Source organism: Patella vulgata, chromosome 1 (genome assembly GCF_932274485.2).
Source record: "Patella vulgata chromosome 1, xgPatVulg1.2, whole genome shotgun sequence".
Classification (NCBI taxonomy): Eukaryota; Metazoa; Mollusca; class Gastropoda; family Patellidae; genus Patella; species Patella vulgata.
The window spans coordinates 56,818,232-56,838,719 of record NC_065879.2 but is presented as its reverse complement, the minus strand read 5'-3'; the positions used below and the strand labels follow the sequence as shown (position 1 = coordinate 56,838,719).

Sequence of the window (20,488 nt, the reverse complement as noted above, 5' to 3'; positions counted from 1 at the left end):
GAAAGAACTAGCCAACATTTTAATTTTTAGTGTTTTTTCTCTAATACTTGAATTTTACTTTTATATATGATTATTTTATTACTGACATGTTTCATAAAATTTTCAAAGTAATGTAGATAACTACATTACTTTGAAAATGTTACCTACATTACTTTGAAAATTGTATGAAACATGTCAGTAATAAAAAAATCATCTAGAATGGACGCATTTACTTTATTTTATGTATATAATCCATTTCTAATGGAATCCTCTAACTACTTCTTTTGTCAAGAATCTTAAAAAGAAAAAAAAATTGTTAAAATCGGTCAAAAAGTCGCTGAGGTAATATGAGAAACATTTCAACCAGGCAAAATTTTCCGTTTAACATTTTATAAGTTGCATAATCTTAAAGAGAACAGAATTATTAACTAGGTTATCAGGGTAAATATTTCAACCGGGCAAAATTTTCTGTTTTAACAGTTTAATTTTCACAGGATCCTTTGATTACCACAGATTTTTTTTTTACAAAACCTGAAAAAAAAGCCCCCACTGACAAGCTTAATCCTTTGCGATCAACGTTTGACCTGAATTGAAAGTTCTGCACTTCTTTTTTAAAAATGAATGAAATGGTGTCACTTTAATAAACAAATTGGCCAACAACTGACTGAATTATAACGAGAAATATTCCAACAAGGCATCACTTCACGTCAGATGTTACTGATGTTGTCAAGAATTTTTAAAACAAAAAGGAAATATTAAAATCGCCCCAAAAGGCGCCGAGTTCTAACAAGAAACATTTCAACCGCGCAAAATATCGTTTCGTTACCAACCGATTTTGATAAAACTTTCAAATTAAGCAAATGATGTCCAACTTAATCGTTCGCGATCAACATTTGACCCGATTTCAAATTTCTGCAGTTTTTAAAAAAATTAAATTGAATAATGTGACTTTAATAAAAACAAAATCGGCAAAATTCGGCCGGCCAGGCATCACTTTACGTCAGGTGTTACTCACTTTGTCAAAAAGATGAAAGTATTATGTGTCATTTAAAAAATCTGTACAAGAAAAAATAATCATTAAAATCGGTCAAAAACTAGCGAAGTTAATGCGAATTTTCACTCGTAAACAACTTTGTCGGCACATAAAAGGTCAAAGGCAAAATTCGAAATTTTGACATTTTCAAACACCACAAATTCGACCCCGATCCCGGCTATCCAGAAATGTATTCATTTTGGAAATAAGAGACTTATTCTCTCATCTACGGCCTATTGTTTTCATCTTCATGTCCGTTATCGAAAATTGTTCACTTTTTCTCATATTCAGATCAAAATGGTGACCATCAGTTGACCGATATCAAAATTCTGATCCGATAGAGTTTTAGGCATTCCTTAAAGGATTCAGAAAATGTAACTCCCATGTCTTTAAGTAAAATATTGCAAAAGCCTTATGGATTTTTCACGTTTTAAGATGGTAGCACTCCCGGTTCAATCGGCAGACTTCATATTTTGTGTACACATCAGTACTTTCTTAGCTAGTATAGGACAAAAATTTCAAGGCAATCTGAACTATATTTCGTTGATTTTTTTGAAAACTTTGATCCTTAATTTCATCAAGGGGAGATAATTTAGAAAAATTTCTAATGACATCTTTCAAGTCGCATCGGTAAGATCTACTTACATACTAAATTTCATGAAAATCGTGCAACTATAAAGAAGTTGTCAAGTTGGTCACAACTTCCGGTTCAAAATCACAGCGACGAATTTTTGAAATTCGATAATCCCAACAAGGAAAAAACAATTATTAAAATAGACCAAAACTCGAAGATATATGCGTATATATAGTGAGTAACATTGCATCCGGGCAAAAAAATCTGGGAAATAACTGAGACTTGTATTGCTGTAATCGAATTGACTCCCCGTTCCAGAAGTTTAAAATACGGATCTAGATGTTGAAAAACGGGACAGATGAGAAAATGAAATGAAAATGGCGGGAAATAACTAAGAAAATGGCAGGAAAATGTCGAACAAGAAAATTGTGTCGTGCTGTTCTGCTTCTACTGGGCTAATTAAGACAGGCATGCGCTATACAGAATGCGATGAGGGAAATTTCGCCCGGGCAGCAGCACTATGGCCTACTCTTATATCGAATTCCAACTGCCAAGGGATCTTTTACGTGGGCCCCAATTTATAGAACGGTCCTCAGTTGATCGACCCACCCGAACAATTAGACAGCTGTTCTTGTCAGGGCCTCCATTTTGTACCACTGACAAGTGGAAACGAAGATGGAAAATGGTGATATTTATGCGTATATATAATGAATAACATTGCACCAGGGCAAACAATTTTTGGGAAATAACTGAGGCTTGTATTGCTGTAATCATCTCATTTTTACTATTTTAAAACTTGAAAGATATTTCTATAGTTCAAAGAGCTAGAATAAAGTCACCTGGCTGGGACAGCAGGTGTTTCCATATATCAGACAAAATAAAAACCATGCTATGGACAATAATGTACAAACATGAAACCCCCCAAAATGACAGAAACTGTTCGAATAGAACATATTGAATAGGTTTTGTGTCGGAGAATTTACTTTTTCCCCCAGATTACGACACTTACGAGGTTCAGTCTAATATCCCAATACCCCCCCCCCCCCCCCCCCCCGGTGCAATCCGGGCAAAAACAATTTGAAAATAAAGAGAAATAACTGAGACTTGTATAGCTGTAATCGAATTGACTCCCCGTTCCAGAAGTTTAAAATACGGATCTAGATGTTGAAAATATATTTAATCAACGTCCGCACCCCATTTTTTTTTTTTTTTTTTTTTTTTGTAGGTCAAAGTTTCAGAAAGATCGTATGGTTAGATTCCGAGAAATCCGATTTGCAGAAAATACACACCAAAAAATAATAATAATACTAGATCTGCTAGGCAGATATGAAAGCTTTCATATTCACGGTCAGTTTCTGTCACATGTCATGGGTTATATAAAGAATCTCAACAAGGAAAAGGAGTTATTAAAATCGATCAAAACTCGAAGTTATATACGTATATATAGTGAGTAACATTGCATCCGGGCAAAAAAAAAAAAAAAAAAAAAAAAATCTGGAAAATTAAGGGAAATAACTGAGACTTGTATTGCTGTAATCGAATTGACTCCCCTTTCCAGAAGTTTAAATTACGGATCTAGATGTTAAAACACGGGACAGATGAGAAAATGAAATGAAAATGGCGGGAAATAACTCATAAAATGTCAGGAAAATGTCGAATAATTAAATTGTGTCGTGGGATGATCATTTGAAAAATTATACAACCCTAAATTGCGCAGTTATTAATATGAAATGAAATGGGATTTAACGTCCTGCTGTTCTGCTTCTACTGGGCTAATTAAGACAGGCATACGCTATACAGAATGGTATGGGGGAAATTTTGCCCAGGTAGCGGTACTATGGCCTACTCTTATATCGAATTCCAACTGCCAAGGGATCTTTTACGTGGACCCCAATTTATAGACGGGTCCTCGGTTGATCGACCCATCCGAACGATTAGATAGCTGTTCTTCTCAGGGCCTCTGTTCTGTACCACTGACAAGGGGAAACGACGCTGGAAAATGCTGATATTTATGCGTATATATATAAACATTGCACCCGGGCAAAAAAAAAATTGGGAAATAACTGAGACTTGTATTGCTGTAATCATTTCATTCTTATTATTTTAAAACTTGAAACTACGGCCTATTGTTTTCATTTTCATGTCGTTATCGTCGATTTTTCACTTTTTCTCATATTCAGTTCAAAATGGTAACCATCAATTGACCGATATCAAAATTCTGATCCGATAGATTTTTAGCCATTCCTTTAAAGATTCGGAAAATGTAACTCCCATGTCTGTAAGTAAAATATTGCAAAAGCCTTATGGATTTTTCACGTTTCAAGATGGTGGAACTTCCGGTTCAATCGGCAGACTTCATTTTTTGTGTACGAATCAGTAATTTCTTAGCTTAGCTAGTACAGAAATAAAAAATTCAAGGAAATCTGACCTATATTTCGTCGATTTTTTTGAAAATTTGTCAAAGTTTCATAAAGATCCTATGGTTAGACTCTGAGAAATCCGATTTGCAGGAAACTACTACTAAGTCGAGCGCTCGAGATACTAAGTCGAGCGCTCGAGATAATACAATCGAACACGGGTCAACCGATGTTCTAATCTGTATAATTGTGTGCATTATTTAATGATAATCTTGCAGAATAAAGATATTCATTTGTTTGTTTTTACAGCACATCCAAAACTGCAATGACGGAGCGGACCCGCACCCATACACTAAATATTTCCCGTTATATTTACACCCTTCCAAGTAGGGAGTATATCGCATGTTATTATACGAATCAATAATTGTATATATCGAGGTTACAGAGTTTTGCTAGGAGAAACTGACATGTCCTCTTATCTAGAAGCTCAGGTCTGATCCAAGGTTATTTATTTCATATGTAGGAACTGATCATTGCCTAATTTACCCTGGCGCAAATGTCGTGATCGATCGTGGTGGAGGGGGGGGGGAGTGGCGCTCCGTCACTGCAGCTTTGGATGGGCTGTAAAAACGAACAAATGAATATCTTAATTCTGCAAGTTTATCATTAAATAATGCACAAAATTATACAGCTTAAAACATCGGTTGACCCGTGTTCGATTGTATTATCTCGAGCGCTCGACATAGTATCTAGAGCGCTCGACTTAGTATCTAGAAAATTTTCTCTAATATAGACACTCTCATTGATAGTATAGAATGGTCAGGTTGGTTAAAATGTGACGATGACCGTTAATGTGTAAATGTAAAGGGCCTTTAGTTTCGCCAAAATAACCCAGTCCGCCGAGTGTACATTCTATACCGTAGATAACATTGGAGGTTTTACAATTTAATTTCTCAAACCCACGTGTAAAATATGTTTTATTTATAGACGGAAAATCAGAAATTATAACCAGGCTAATTTTGAAGGCTTATGTAATTCTCTTAAACAAATAGAATGGTCAACAACGGTTTTTAATAGTAATGATATAAATAAATTATATAATGATTTTAAAAATGTCCTTGACGAAAACACATCAACATTCATTCCTAGTAAAGTAGTCACAATTAGTCCAAACGATAAACCTTTTATGAACAACTGCATCCGCCTAAAAATTCGACAAAGAAACCGAGCCCATAAGCGTGCCAAAAAGTCAAATAACCCAAACCATTGGCTACAGTTCCGTAAAGTTAGAAATGAGGTGATTTCACTCATACGTCAAGCGAAAGATGATTTTAAATAAAAAATCACTAATAAAATAAATAATCATAAAGTCACATCAAATCAGTTGTGAAAATGGAAAACGTAAACAGCAATAATCAAACCCCAATTAACCTCAATGGCAAAATTTATTATCATCCAATTGATAAGGCGACGGTATTAAATTCATACTTTACATCTGTTTCAAAACTAGATACCTCACATGAATTACTTCCCTTTGATGCACGCTCTGACATCACAATGAATGATTTTATCGTAACTGAACAAGAGGTTAAAGACCAATTAAAAATACTCGAATCTTCAAAGCCACCAGGTCCAGATGAAATCAGCCCATTAATTCTAAAAAAACATATCTCCCGCCATTGTAATTCCATTAACTCGTCTATTTAACCCGTGCCTTACAACTAAACAACTTCCAGACATATGGAAAACTTCACATGTCACAGCTGCCTTTAAAGGGAAGGGTGATCCACAATTACCAGATAATTATCGCCCCATTTCCTTAACGTGCACAATTTGTAAGATTTTTGAAAAAATTATCCTAAAACACCTGTATAACTTTATTAAAAAATATGATTTATTATCTAAACATCAGTCAGGATTTCAAAAAAATGATTCAACAATAAACCAACTTCTTGAGATATATAATACTATTCAAAAAAAGTAGGGGATATTTGATTTTGGGGGCATAATACTAAAATATGCAAATGACTACGAAAAAAGTCACTATAGAACCTAACAGAAGAAACATTTCCAGTTACATGTGACGCCCAAACGCACCAATAGCTACCGCATGGAATGCAGGTGATGCTTGGGATCATCATGGGGGTCCAACCCAAGATTTGCACGACTCTGACTTTGAATGTTACAGTCATTGTGGCATTGAATTCCAGGGTGGAAACATCAGTTTAATTGTTTTAGTGACCAGAAAACAAATTTTGATATGCGTCGGCTTACCCAAAATGAAAGGTTACGTGCCCTTGGCATGCTACAGATCGGCACAACACAGGCGGTTGTGGCGCGGACGATGAATGTTTCTCAGTCTGTCATAAGCAGGCTATGGTCCAGATACCGTGATACACAATCTGTACAGGACAGACCACGCTCAGGTCGACCAAGGGCGACAACTCAAGCCCAGGATCGATTTATCCGTACCTTGGCCTTGAGAAATCGTGTCATCACAGCAAATCAGATCAGCGTTCGTCTTCAAACAGACACTGGTGTGAGAGTGAGTGGCCAGACGATTCGGAATCGACTGCATAGGGGTCACCTTCGCGCCCGACGTCCTCGCGTGATCCCTTGTTTGAGAGATCATCACATTCAGGCAAGACGTCGTTGGTGTAGGGATCGTCAACACTGGGATAATCGACGCTGGAGCAATGTGATGTTTTCAGATGAGTCAAGGTTCACTGTTGATTTTTTGGACAGACGTAGGAGGGTGTGGCGTCGTCGAAACGAGCGCTTCCAAGACGTTAACGTCATCAGACATGATCGATTTGGGGGTGGTTCTGTTATGGTGTGGGGAGGCATCACTGTTGCTGAAAGAACGGCTTTACATGTTGTTGCAGGGCGTGTTACAGGCCAGTACTACCGGGACAACATCTTGGCAGTCCATGTTGTGCCGTTCGCACGACGTCATGGCCGCCGTTTCATCTTCCAGGATGACAACGCAAGATGTCACAGGGCCAGGATCGTTACAGGTTACCTCCAACAACAGAACATCACCACATTACCTTGGCCAGCACTGAGTCCCGACCTCTCCCCCATCGAGCATGTCTGGGACATGCTTGGACAGAGGTTACGTCAACGTCAACAACGTCCTGCCAATGTCCAAGAACTTGCTGCTGCGTTGCAACAGGAATGGGACAATCTGGACCAAAATGACCTTAGACGTCTCATTAGGAGTATGCCACGTCGGATCAATGCTTGTTTGGCAAACAGAGGAGGATTTACCCGTTACTGACTTGGTTGTGATGCTGTGGTAACTTTGCTGTTTGACCCCGGGTATCATTTTACCCTTATAATGGTCAGTCTGTGCCTTACTTAGTCTAACGATCATTTGGAATAAATCGATGAATGTGAACTTCATTTCATTTTGTCATTTGTTTCTTCGTCAGTTTCATTAGGTGACTGTAATAACACTTAAAAATCAAATATCCCCTACTTTTTTTGAATAGTATATAATCATAAGTAATCTAGATAAAGGGAAAGAGCTTAGCTTTGTATTCTGTGATATTTCTAAAGCGTTTGATAAAGTCTGGCACATGGGAATTATATATAAGCTGCGAAAGTATGGTATTAGTCTAAATTTATGTGATTGGATATACAATTATTTAACAAATCGTAAACAATGTGTTGTCCTTGAAGGTTTTCAATCACCTTATTTGTCAGTTGAATCCGGGGTTCCCCAGGGATTGATACTCGGTCCTTTTCTATTCTTAATATACATAAATGATATTTCAGACAATCTAGATAACAATGTACGATTATTTGCTGACGATACGTCCTTATTTGCAATTATAAATGATAACCCTTCAGAAACTGCTAATTCAATTAATAGTGATCTGAAGCTAATATCAACGTGGGTAAATAAATGGCAAATAAAATTTAACCCAAATAAAACTAAAAACTTAATATTCACACGTAAAAAAACCTAATCATCCTAATCTTATGTTTGAAAATAAAATTATTGATAAAGTTTCCTCACACTACCACCTGGGACTAACATTTCATCTAAACGGAACATGGGCAGAACATATTTCTAAAATTCACAAAAAAAGCTTGCAATAGACTCAACATACTACGCCAATTAAAATTTAAATTAAACCGATCTACGTTATGTATGATATTTACGTCATTTATACGTCCTCTTATGGAGTATGGGGATAGTATATGGGATAATTGTAGTATTGAAGATTCGGAATTACTTGAGAATATCCAACTAGAAGCAAGGAGAATCATAACTGGTCTGCGCCGAAATTCCCACAGAAAATATGTTTATGACGAATTAGTGTGGGAACCACTGTTCAAACGCCACCAAAAGCATAAACTCGTCTATTTTTATAAAATCCTTAATTGCTATAGTCGTCAGTATTTGCCCGATATTCTAATGAAAATACAACCTGAAACAAATTATTACAATCTTAGAAACGACAAACTGAAAATACCACAATGTAAAACGTCTTCTTATATAAAAGGTTTTTTCCCAAACACAATAAAACTATGGAATAGTCTTCCTGCGCACGTGCAGTTATCACCGTCTCTGAATACTTTTATGTCCAGTCTCCTGAGTCAGTACCCTATACATAAAAAACCTAGTTATTTTCACTATGGAAACCGTAAGAAAAATATCATTCACTGCCAACTAAGAAATAAATGCAAAATGTCCAAAATGCAATTCTTCGGATGAAGATAACTTCCACTTTTTCTTCTCTTGCCCATCTTATTCAGCTATCAGAATCGAACTATTAAATTCATTAAAGGTATTCACAGAAAATATTAATCTAGATTTGATTTTAAATGGCTCTACAGATCTTTCGAATACCTCCAATATCTTGATTTTTGAAGCAGTCCATTATTTTATTAAAAGTACCCAAAGGTTTTGATTCGCTTTTACATATTATTGTTGTATAATATCAAATAATTCCATCGTATATATCATTTCCACATGAAACTGTATACATGTTCGGTTTTACAATTTATTATATTTAATCTTTTTTTTATGTTATATTTATCGTTTATTATTTTCTGTATCCCTGGGAAAGAACTTATATAGGCTTTGCCTGTTGTTCAATCCTTTTAAATGAATAAAATATTGTTTAAACTAAACTATACTAAACTAAACTCGTAAAAACAAATAAACGAGTAGTCAGACATTTTAATTTCTCTTATCGATATATCGATGATGTTCTATCACTGAATAATCCCAAATTTAGTGATTATGTAGAATTCATATATCTTGATGAGTTCGAAATTAAAAACACTACTGACAGTGAAAATTACGCTTCCTACTTGGATCTGCGTCTTGAATTTGACAATTGCCATAAATTGAGTATTAAATTGTATGATAAACGTGATGACTGTGACTTTCCGATTGTTAACTTTCCATTCATTAGTAATAACATTCCAATATCACCAGCTTATGGAGTGTTTGTGTCTCAGCTAATTCGTTGCGCAAGATCGAGGCATTTGTCATCTAAGCTTCAACTACAGGGATACTTGCCCACTAAACTCACAAAAACTATTTCGGCTATTATTCTAGATAAATTTAATTGACGCGTATACTACCTCCCTGATTATTTCTACTACATCGTTAACACTGTTCATCGCGTGCATTTTGCAAAAGGGGTAGTCCATTGGCCAATCACGCTATTTTACCGAGATTTCGTCTTATGGTTTGGATGCAGCTATGGCGGGTGTGGCGCCAGGCAGGGTAAGCTTACTCTCCCGGACACCTGTTACCACTGTTGATTACACCATTTTGCCTATACCGTTTTTTTCAGCACTTCGAGTTTTGTCTAATGGTTTGGATTGTTCATAGTTGGTTTTATTTTATTATTATCTTAACAGAAACAATAAGCTTTCAAATGAAATATGAAAGCTTAATAATCTTAACAGAAACAATAAGTTTTCACAGAAACAATAAGCTTTCAAATGAAATATGAAAGCTTAATAATCTTAACAGAAACAATAAGTTTTCACATGAAGCAGATATGAAAGTTTTCATATTCACAGTCACTTCCTGTCACATGTCATGGGTCATATAAAAAATCTGAACAAGAAATAATAATCATTAAAATCAGTCAAAAACTCGCGAAGTTAATGGGATTTTTCACACGTAACAAACTTTGTCGGCACGATAAACGTCAACGGCCAAATTCGAAATTGTGACATTTTCAAATACCATAAATTCGACCCTGACCCCGGCTATTCAGAAATGTATTCAGTTTGGAAAATAGAAGACGTATTCTCCAAACTATACTAATGTCCAAAACAAAGTATACACTGTACATTTCGTGCTGCATCAACCAAAGTCGTTTTCCATCGTACCGGCATTTGGGTACAAGGTCAATTTGTTTCGCTTTTTTATTTTGCTTAGAAATGTTGAGTTTTGACGCAAGAGACAAACCCAGTAATGTTTTATCAAATATTTTTAATCTAAATAAAACTTAGTCATATTTTTAGTGCGTATACATTCTTTTAAACATTAGTATACGTCCGTTATCGTCAGTACTTTCTTAATTAGTATAGAAAAAAAATCAATGCAATCTGACCTATATTTCGTTGATTTTTTTGAAAACTTTGATCCATATTTTATTATTCTTATTCTTATTCTTATTACAGCATATTTATAGTGCACCCTTTCATATAACATGTTCAGGGGCACTTTACAAAGTGACAATGTAAATCATTCTCCAAGGCGAGATAACTTAGACAATTTCTAATGACTTTGTTGAAGTTGGATCAGCCAGGTCTATTTACATTCCTAATTTCATGAAAATTGTACTAATATTCAAGAACTTGTCATGTTGGTTTTACTTCCGGGATGAGATGTTAATGACGTTATATTCGAATTTCGAAAATCGGAAATAGCAGATTTAAAGTAAATGTTTTAAGGTACTCCAAGAAAAAAAAATATAGTAAAATAGATCAAAAAGTCACAAATTTACAGCTATGTAGATCAATTTTTTCATCAGTAAATTTCGGATTCGTAAAACGTTTTGAAAATCTATTGATTCCAAAGCCACAGCCAATTCTTGGAAGGAGGCTAACAAGAAATGTATTAATTTCCCAAAAAGGAGACAAATTCACGAAACCGCTCGAATTTTCACTCGAAAACAACTTTGTCGGCACGAAAAACGACAGAGGCGAAATTCAAAATTTTGAAATATTCAAATGCCAAATATTGGGCCATGAGCCAGGCTATCCAGAAATATATTAAGTTCAGAAATAGAAGACGAATTCAACAAACTACGATCTATTGTGTTTATTTACAAGCCCGTTAATGTAGAATTTTCACTATTTTTTATATTCAATTCAAATTGGGGACCATCACTTGACCTAAATCATAATTCTGCTCTGAACGTTTTTTAGGCATTCCTTCAAGGATTCTGACTTATATTTTGTCGTTTTTTTTTCAAAATTTGATCCTTAATTTAGAAAATTTCTATAGACATCTTTCAAATCCCATTAGTAAGATCTACTTTCATTCCAAATTTCATGAATATCGTTCAAATATTAAAGAAGTTGACAAGTTGGTCTGAATTTCCGGGACGAAATTCGAAAATCCGAAATTGCATTTGAAAAAGAATTTCTTCATGGTACTCAAAGAAAAAAGAATTAGTAAAATAGGTAAAAAAAAAAACCACAAAGTTATGACTATGCATTTTTTTTATTTTTTCGTTCGTAAATTTCGGTGATTTCAAATACGTAAAACGTTTTGAAATATATTTATGCAAAGGCCACCACCCATTTTTGGTGGGATAGGTCAAAGTTTCAGGAAGATCCCATGGTTAGATTCTGAGAAATCCGATTTGTGGACAAAACACAAAAAAAAAAAAAAAAAAAAAAAATAATATATGAAAGCTTAATAATAATAATAATCTTAACAGAAACAATAAGCTTTCAACTTTAACTGTATATCTAATGGAATTTAGTTATTTGGCGTGGTGGTTAGAACGGCCTGTTACTCAATTGTTTATCTTGTTGTATTTACAGTGTTGTATTCAACTTTCGTCGTCAAGAAACATGTACTTTATCATATTCTTGAAATATCACAAGTAAGTAATATAAACATATATGAAGCAAATTAATATAAGCTTTTAGCTTTTTTTTTTGTATCATATCTTAAAATCGTAATGTATTATTTGATATTTTATGAATAAATATTGTTTAAACCAAATATGAAAGCTTAATAATAATGATAATTTTAGTAAAAACAAGTCTTTCAGATGGAAGTCTGAAAGCCTAATAAAATTTTTAGTAAAAACAATAGTCTTTCAGACAAAAGTCTGAAATTCTAATTAAAGAGCCAGTGTTAGCAAAAGGTGCAGTAAAAATAGTCTTTCTAAAAATATCTACATCTGTGAATATATACGAGTTTCCACTAGAACTAGTCGAAATAAATCCGTATAAATCGGCTTGCCATACTTCAAACGGCGCAGTTGGGGTAGGATATGCGATAATTCCTGATTTGTTATGATCTTTAGTCAACTTTCTGCGTTGACAGAAATCACAAGATCGAATATAATCGGACACTCTTGTACTCATATTTGGATTAGTGTCTACAATATCACAATTATGTTCAGTGTCTGCATCATACACACTTTCAACAGAATCTGACACAAGATATTGTTCTAAATTAATAGCACATTGATTCTAGGGAAAGTAGGGATCCTCTTCCGCAGGGCTTTCAATACACTTGTAGAATTTGCTGTTAGGTTGTTCATAAATACGCGACAGTGCATCAGGTACACACATCTGATCAGCTGGCTTGTAAACAATTTCAATGTAAAATTGTTGTAATATTGCGATCCAACGTTTATAAATTGTTCCACGTAATTTCTAGGGCTTGATGATCAAGATAACAAAGAACACTAGTAAAAGTTAACCCGTGTAATACTTTATCCATTAAGAGCTGAAATAAATTGGGTGAGGATTTTAAACCCATAGGTAAACGAAGGAATTTATAAAAACCAAAACAAGTCGAAAACGCAGTGTATATTTTGATGATGAGGGATCTGACCCCATTTGGAAAAATCCAGTTGATCAATGAATTGAGGTTATACAGTGAAACAGTCTTGTGTTGGATCTCAACACAAGGATTTGTGTTAAACACAAGCTTGTGTTGTTTTACATTGCATTAACACAGGTTTGTGTTCTTTTCAATGCCTTAACACAAACTTGCGTAGATTTATCAAATCTTGTGTGTGTTTTTTTTATATAATTAATTACGTCGAACTTTAAGATAACATTTATTATGTTACTTTATTATCTGTAATAATATTATTTTTATTTATTGAGAAAATCTGAATGGAATTGGGGAACTGGCTTAGGGATCTGGCTTAGCCTATATGTAAAACCCCTCTTCCCGATTTTGAATGTTGAGGAATTCATTCCACTGTTAACTTGATTTCTATAATATTTGTAGTTATCTAAAACCTTATATCAATTATTACAAACGTTAAGTAGAGATCCCCATGTATGTATAGTGCAATACATGTAATATAGTTAAAACAACGTATTTTATAACAGTATACTGATATAAAGAGATCGAAGTTTTAATCAATTGTTATCTAATTATAAACTATTTATTTAATTAGGCATAATAAAAGATTATTCTGATTATACCCTTGTCTCAGACAGTAGACAGAGACAGGTTATTACAATGTCTGCATTTGGAAGTGTCTGATTGATATCGCCCTAATAAACTTGACACATCAAAGAATTTGTCGAAGGGTGTGAAAATTAGAATAATAGTATTATATTTAGGTTTTAAAAAATGTCTGAATGGGTGTGGAAATAGTTGAGTTAATCTTTTTATTTAATTTAATTGGTTTATGTGCTTACCTGTAAATGACCAATCAAAATTAATTAATCTAAAAAAAAAAGGAAGAAATATTTATTGCAGTATTTTACGATACTAAACCCTATTATACTACAAAAGTTAAATGTATTCGTAAGCAGTGTGGTAATTCCTTCCTGGATTAGTATCGATTAATTAAATAGTTCGGTGTTAGAACCAATTTAAAAAGTGATATTGTTGTGAAAAAAGTATGTTCAGAAAACAAGATTATCAGGTTTCTTATTATTGTATTTTTTAATACAATGTATTTATTAAATTAGATATCTGTATGTGTATCGAAACGTAGCAAGTCAAAAAATTCAGAAGTAGTATATCCATATAAGTGTTTTTAATTTGTGAAATCTGCTTCTTTATGTCTTATAAAGACAATGTATTTATAACGCAAATTTTTCGTTTCGGTTAAAACAAAATATACGCCCATTTCAATTGGCCGAAGGACGTCTGGCTTATAGTAATATGGCGGGCGGGCAAACTGACCAAACAATATATTTCGAGGTATTTGAGGTAAGCTAATTCAATATTATATCATATCCGCATGTGCATAATTGTGTTTCTGTGTGATTACGTTTTCAAAAAACTACTCTTAGGATACAACTTCGACACCAGTCAGTCCTGAACTGCAATGTTTGTTTTGTGTTCTGTTGCTTTCTGAGCGCCATTTTGAAAAACAGACATGACCTACTTACTTGTAGATAGTTGATAACTGATTGTGTTCTATTTTTCAGATTGCAGTAAATTTTAGCAATACAATCCAGCGATAGTGCAGTCTAATTGCTTTAAAAGGAAATCTGAATCCAGGTGAAGTTATCAGTTATATTCATGATATGTTATATTTATTCAAATCATACCATAGCTACTTGTAAATGCCCAGTTGTCTTAGAGAAATAATAATTCAAACTTCAAATCAGTTATACCCATGATATGTTGTATTTATTCAAATCATACCACCGAAAGTTGTATTAATCCAATTGCATAATAATAAAAACTTGACTTTTATTATTTTATTTGTTCAGGCCAAGAAAATGGAAAATTGGTAATTGCCTTGTATCACTGCCAACTATAAGACACAGACAGTCTTGAGCAAAAATAATAATAAAAGAAGAGACTTTTTAAGAATGCGTTTGCGAGAGAACCAAGCAGGGACCGGCACATGGTGTGTGACCGATTTTCACCATTTTTTTAAACGTATGATGGGTAACCCCTCCAAACCCCACTGCCCCAATTTTAGATCAATCGAACAATTTTTTAGAGTGTAGAAAAAAAATTGAAATTTTAAGACCGAAAAAAGCCAAAAAATCATCATTTTCAGGCCACTTTTCTATTATGGCGTACAACTAAACTACGGCGAGTAGATTAATGAAACTTTTTAGGGTAGCAGATATGGTTATTAAGTATACAATCTGAAAGTTTGATGGACTTACGTTGAACGGTCCTTGGTATAGAGACTTAGTGCTGCAAGGTACCAAAATAGCTCAATTTAGGTATGTCATTTTATTCTATCTATATCTCACCCACTGCGGGTATAAGTATTTTTTTGGAATGCTGACTGAAAAGGCAATGGTCTATAGTATTTAGATCAAGAAAAAGATTGGGTGGCACTCAACCCGTTTAGTAGTAAATAATTTCCATTTTTGTCCAAAAGTAACGATTTTCAACAAAAATGACGAAACATAAACCGCTTTATTTACACTGAAAAGTGTAACATGGCACTGGAAACCAAATTAACGTGGGTGCTAGTTCAATTAAGAGCACGTCATAATAGAAATAAACTTTCATCAAACAATTCAAGTTTAAAAAATGTTCCATTATCAAAACTACAAATACATTAGCAATAAGTATTTCAAATTGAAAAATATCGCTAACTTTACTATCTGCTATCTATCTATTCATCTATTCATCTATCTATCTATCTATCTATCTATCTATCTATATATCTGTCTATCTGTCTAATAAGTATCTAATCACGAAAACTGATCTCACAATTACACCGTTAAATTTTGAAAATCTTAATTTACTGTAAATGCCAAAAGAGCTGTTCTTGGTAAATACAATTAATCTCTCTCGCCTATTTTTCAACATTTTATTAATTCGGCAATATAATCCCGTGATCTAGTAGAAGGATGATGAATTTTTGAACAACAAATCGTAAAAACTAAATAGTGTAGTAGTCATGTACATCTGTCTATACTTGACAAACACACAAGCGATATTTCAAAAAGACAAAAACAAATAGTATATGAGCGTAAGGTCACTATTGTTGCAGGTTTTGTTTGATTAGACCTAATCCCACTCAACACTGCCGTAATGAAAGCCAATTTCTGTTCCAAATTATGACTGGTCAATAGTCCGATTAACAACCAATACCTAACTGCGTAACAATATCATTCGAGTTTAAGTAGAGCTCCAAATATTACTGAGCGTCATGGAAAACGCATCACCTTTTTTCCCCAAATATTTTATTACTAGGTGGTTTTGTATGTATACTATTATGCAAAGACGTGTGAAGGAATCGAGCTAGAGATGCCGAGACTTACTGAAAATCAACGGAATGAAGCCATGGGAATGTCCAGAGCTGGCATGTCTACACATGCTATTGCCAGACACTTCAATTGTCATCAGTCCACTATTGTAAGGTTGGTGGAACGTCTTCGAGTTACTGGATCAACACGTGACCGTCAACGTCCTGGTCCACAACGCGGTACAACCCAGGCTCAAGACCGCTACATCCGGGTCACTCATCTGCGTGACAGATTCCGCCCAGCGACTCGAACTGGTACAGCAGTCGTCGGAAGACAAGGACCAGTAAGTGCCAACACCGTAAGACGTCGTCTAAGAGAAGTAGGACTCCGTGCACGACGACCTTATGTTGGAGCTATCCTCAGGGATCATCACCGTCAGTGGCGTTTGATATGGGCTCAAGAACACCAGACATGGAGAAGAGTAGACTGGCAAAGTGTGCGCTTCAGTGATGAGAGACGTCTTGGGGAACGTCTTGCAGACTGCTGCGTCTTCGAAATGAATCGATGGGGTGGGGGAAGGGTAATGTTGTGGGGTGGCTTCACATTTCATCACCGGACCGCCCTACACATTTGCAGGGGTCGCGTTAATGCTGTAGCATATCGTGATGATGTCTTGCAACCAATTGTTGTTCCGATGTTTCGAGCGCACCCACAACTTCAGCACTTCCAACAGGATAATGCACGTCCGCATACCACCCGTTTTAGTATGGACTACCTGGCTGCTAACAACATCAATGTCGTGGACTGGCCAGCCATGTCTCCGGACATGGCAGCGATAGAACATGTCTGGGATGAGATTGGACGCCGTCTGAATCGGAGACCACAGATGCACACCATTGCTGCTTTAGAAGCTGCTGTTGTCCAAGAATGGAACAATTTGCCCCAGGCCTTTTTTCAAACATTGGTAAATTCCATGCGATGTCGCTGCACAACGTGAGTAAGAGCCCGTGGAGGACATACGCGCTACTGTCATCTGTGTCGTACTTTTGGTTTTGACCCCTCTGACTTTGTACCGTTGATTACAGATTAAACATCCATAAGTGTACAAATGTGTTGTTATTGATGTGTTCCCATTTGAATATTGTTCACAATAAGAAGAAAAATAAATAAGATATGTTTACAGGATCATTTTGTTATACGAAAAACTAAGTGATGCGTTTTCCACGGCGCTCAGTATATGTTTACATACCGTTACGTCATGATTCACGAAATTTATTACGCCCATAGCAGAATGTTGCAGAAAAACTAACTGCGCGATAGACGAGGCTATCAAAACGGCTACAATGTAAACAATGCTGTTTGGAGACGAACAATACTTTCACCGTTTTTACTACCTTAAATCACTGTCCAAAGTTTTAGGGAAGGCCCCAGATTAAACGCAAGACTGTACTTAGGAACGATTTGATTTAACGGGAAGAATAGACACACTCCCCGAAAAACGTAAGTATTAGAAGTCAATCCAGCAATGGCCAGAGCGGTATTTCTAGGGCTATTGCTTCGGGAATATGCTACTGTAGTTTCTTTCGGATAACTGGCTACTAAACCGCATTTTATTTGTGCAAAAGACGGGGAAATGAACAGCTGATTTCAGTCGCCATCTTTGATGTTGGAGTGCAAATCTAGCTTCGGCCTGACGAATAATAATAATAATAATATGTACATTTGTATAGCGCACGTACTCCATGTACAGAGGCATGTCCACTGCGCATACACTTAAATTAATTTAATTAATCCTGATAACAAGATGAGTTTTAAGTCTTGATGTAAACAAGAAAGGGTTTAATGATGATTTAATGATCTCTGGAAGATTGTTCCGCAGTTTAGGCGCATTCACTGAGCACGATCCGTATCCAAATGATTTTAATTTGCACCTTGAGCAACACAACTGATGAAGGTGTGTTCGGACGGAGGTTACGCGAGGGAACTTGTATTTGCATAAGGTTAGACATGTATATTTTAGTTAAGCCACACACTGATACGTCAAAGACGGACTTTTGAAGATGATTCTTTCATGAATTGGCAGCCAATGGAGTGATTTCAGAACAGGAGTTATATGAGAGTATTTTGATGATATTGTAAGAATTCGAGCTGCGGTATTTTGTACAAGTTATTTTTTTTTAATATTGGCACTAGATGTTTCTACTAACAAGCTGTTACAGTAGTCAATCCTTGAGAATACCAAAGAACATAAAAGTGTAGCAGCTGCTTCCTGGCTAATGAAGTATCATATGTTCCTGTACCGAAGATAACAGTTTCGACAAATTTCACAAATGTGACTGTCTATGTTAAGAGGACACCTAACCTCTTCACAGTGTCTCATGGTACAAATATTGCATCTCGTACAACCACATCATTTGAACGTGTATTTTTCAGATGTGTATTTGGCCCACATAAAATACATTCTGATTTACTTAATTCAATTAAATTTCATTCCAACATATTTCTTGTCATCCTCTCTTTAATCTTAGAACTAGTATTCTAGTTCTATGCTTTAATGTCATGTGTACAAATAGGGGTTGGACCAGTTTTTGAAAGGGAGTAATTTACAGAAAAGACAGGTCCAAGGACTGATCCTTGTGGAACTCCCGAATCATCTGTACCGGTCCTACACAGGGTTGCTGGAAGTCGGTTGCTTGGGGCATTATCTGGTCTAATAATCTAGACAATGAATGATTTTTTTGGAAAAATGATGTCAAAAATGAAGTCATTTTCTTCAAGTTCGAACATCAAATTTAATATGAACGAAATTTATATGTTTTAGCATATAGCAAAAGCTACGTCTCAAAATACATCCCTCATAGCCTCAAGGGGGGTTGGATGGCCGAATGGTTAGCACGTGCGTGCTGTATCATAAGGCCTGTCATTAAGTCAACTGGCGTGGTTTCAAATCCCCGGTTGTACGTGACAAGCAGTATGGTCGCCTGTCCAACCTCATGGGTTTTCTCCGGGTCCTCCGGTTTCCTCCCACTGCTAAAGACTCCTACGCGCAAGCGAATTATTGAAATAAAATTAAACCATATGTTAGTCCCGAAATGACCTAGTTTGTGTCGAGTGGGCGTTAAACCCCATTTCTCTCTCTCTCTCTCATAGCCTCAAATGATTTCGGAAAAAATTTCATAGTCATATATATTGAAGTAGTAGACAAGTACATTCATAAAAAAATAATTTAAAAAAATAAAAAATCAATAGGCAATTTATGGGAAACATTTGAATTTAGGGAATTTTAAAAAAATGACGTTTTTTTTTACTCTAAAATGGCCATAGCTGGTTCTCCGTAACTACAATGTTGGTGACCCTCATATTTCATGTGGGGTATACGGGGTACCCAATGACCAATGACCAAATCTGCTTGTGCCGGTTTTTCTAAATTCTGCATGATTCTCTCGCGAACTCATTCTTAATACCTATATTATACTTAATAGGTTAAATATGGTTGTCAGATCTGTTACTGTGTACAGAATGAACAGAATGTACAAACCACATTAATACACTTGCTATTAGGTTATTTTGCTCACAGAGAAGCGGGTGAGTAATCATCAGAAACAGATGTAAACTTCAAATGAGCATAGCTATTTGGATAATTGCTTTGTGGGGTTCTAAACTGATATAATGCCATCAAAGTGGTCATTTGGTTCAATGTGCAAATTGGCGATTCCACAGCAATTTGAGTTTAAAAGAGGAGTAAGCAATAATGCTACCTGACTAAAATACTTTCCCTTGTATTCACATGTAGCCATACTCAAAATAATGTATATTGTTAAATTATGCTCTATTCATTTCCCTCCCTAGAATTAAGTTACTTTACCTTTATTCGGCCATCTAAATAACTCTGTACCCATGACTGGTATGCCAAGTAAAAACCAAATCGAAACCCAATTTGTCTACATGTGTATTTATGATCATCACTTTTATATTTTCAGAGACTTGAACATCCATGGAGAAGTACATGTATTTAGTAAATATTAATACGAAAAAAGAAAAAAAATGTACATTCTGAATATAAAGCCATCAAATTCTTTTATACATCTTATTGTGGAATCCCAAAAGTTATTTTTCACCATTGCCTTTTTTTAATCGTTTTATTTTAAATGTCAAATACCACAACCTCTCTTAATATTGTTTCAT

General features: G+C 35.2%; 1 protein-coding gene and 1 long non-coding RNA gene across 2 annotated transcripts in view; both read left to right on the top strand.

Annotated features, from left to right (window-relative positions):
• Nucleotides 1-20,488, top strand: part of LOC126808781 (protein unc-93 homolog A) — a 211,048-nt gene that overhangs the window by 82,215 nt on the left and 108,345 nt on the right. The window lies entirely within an intron of this gene.
• On the top strand, nucleotides 11,976-14,991 carry LOC130010563 (uncharacterized). The gene is made up of 3 exons (XR_008785874.1): nucleotides 11,976-12,039; nucleotides 14,570-14,642; nucleotides 14,858-14,991. It is a non-coding gene; the product is annotated as an uncharacterized LOC130010563 (long non-coding RNA).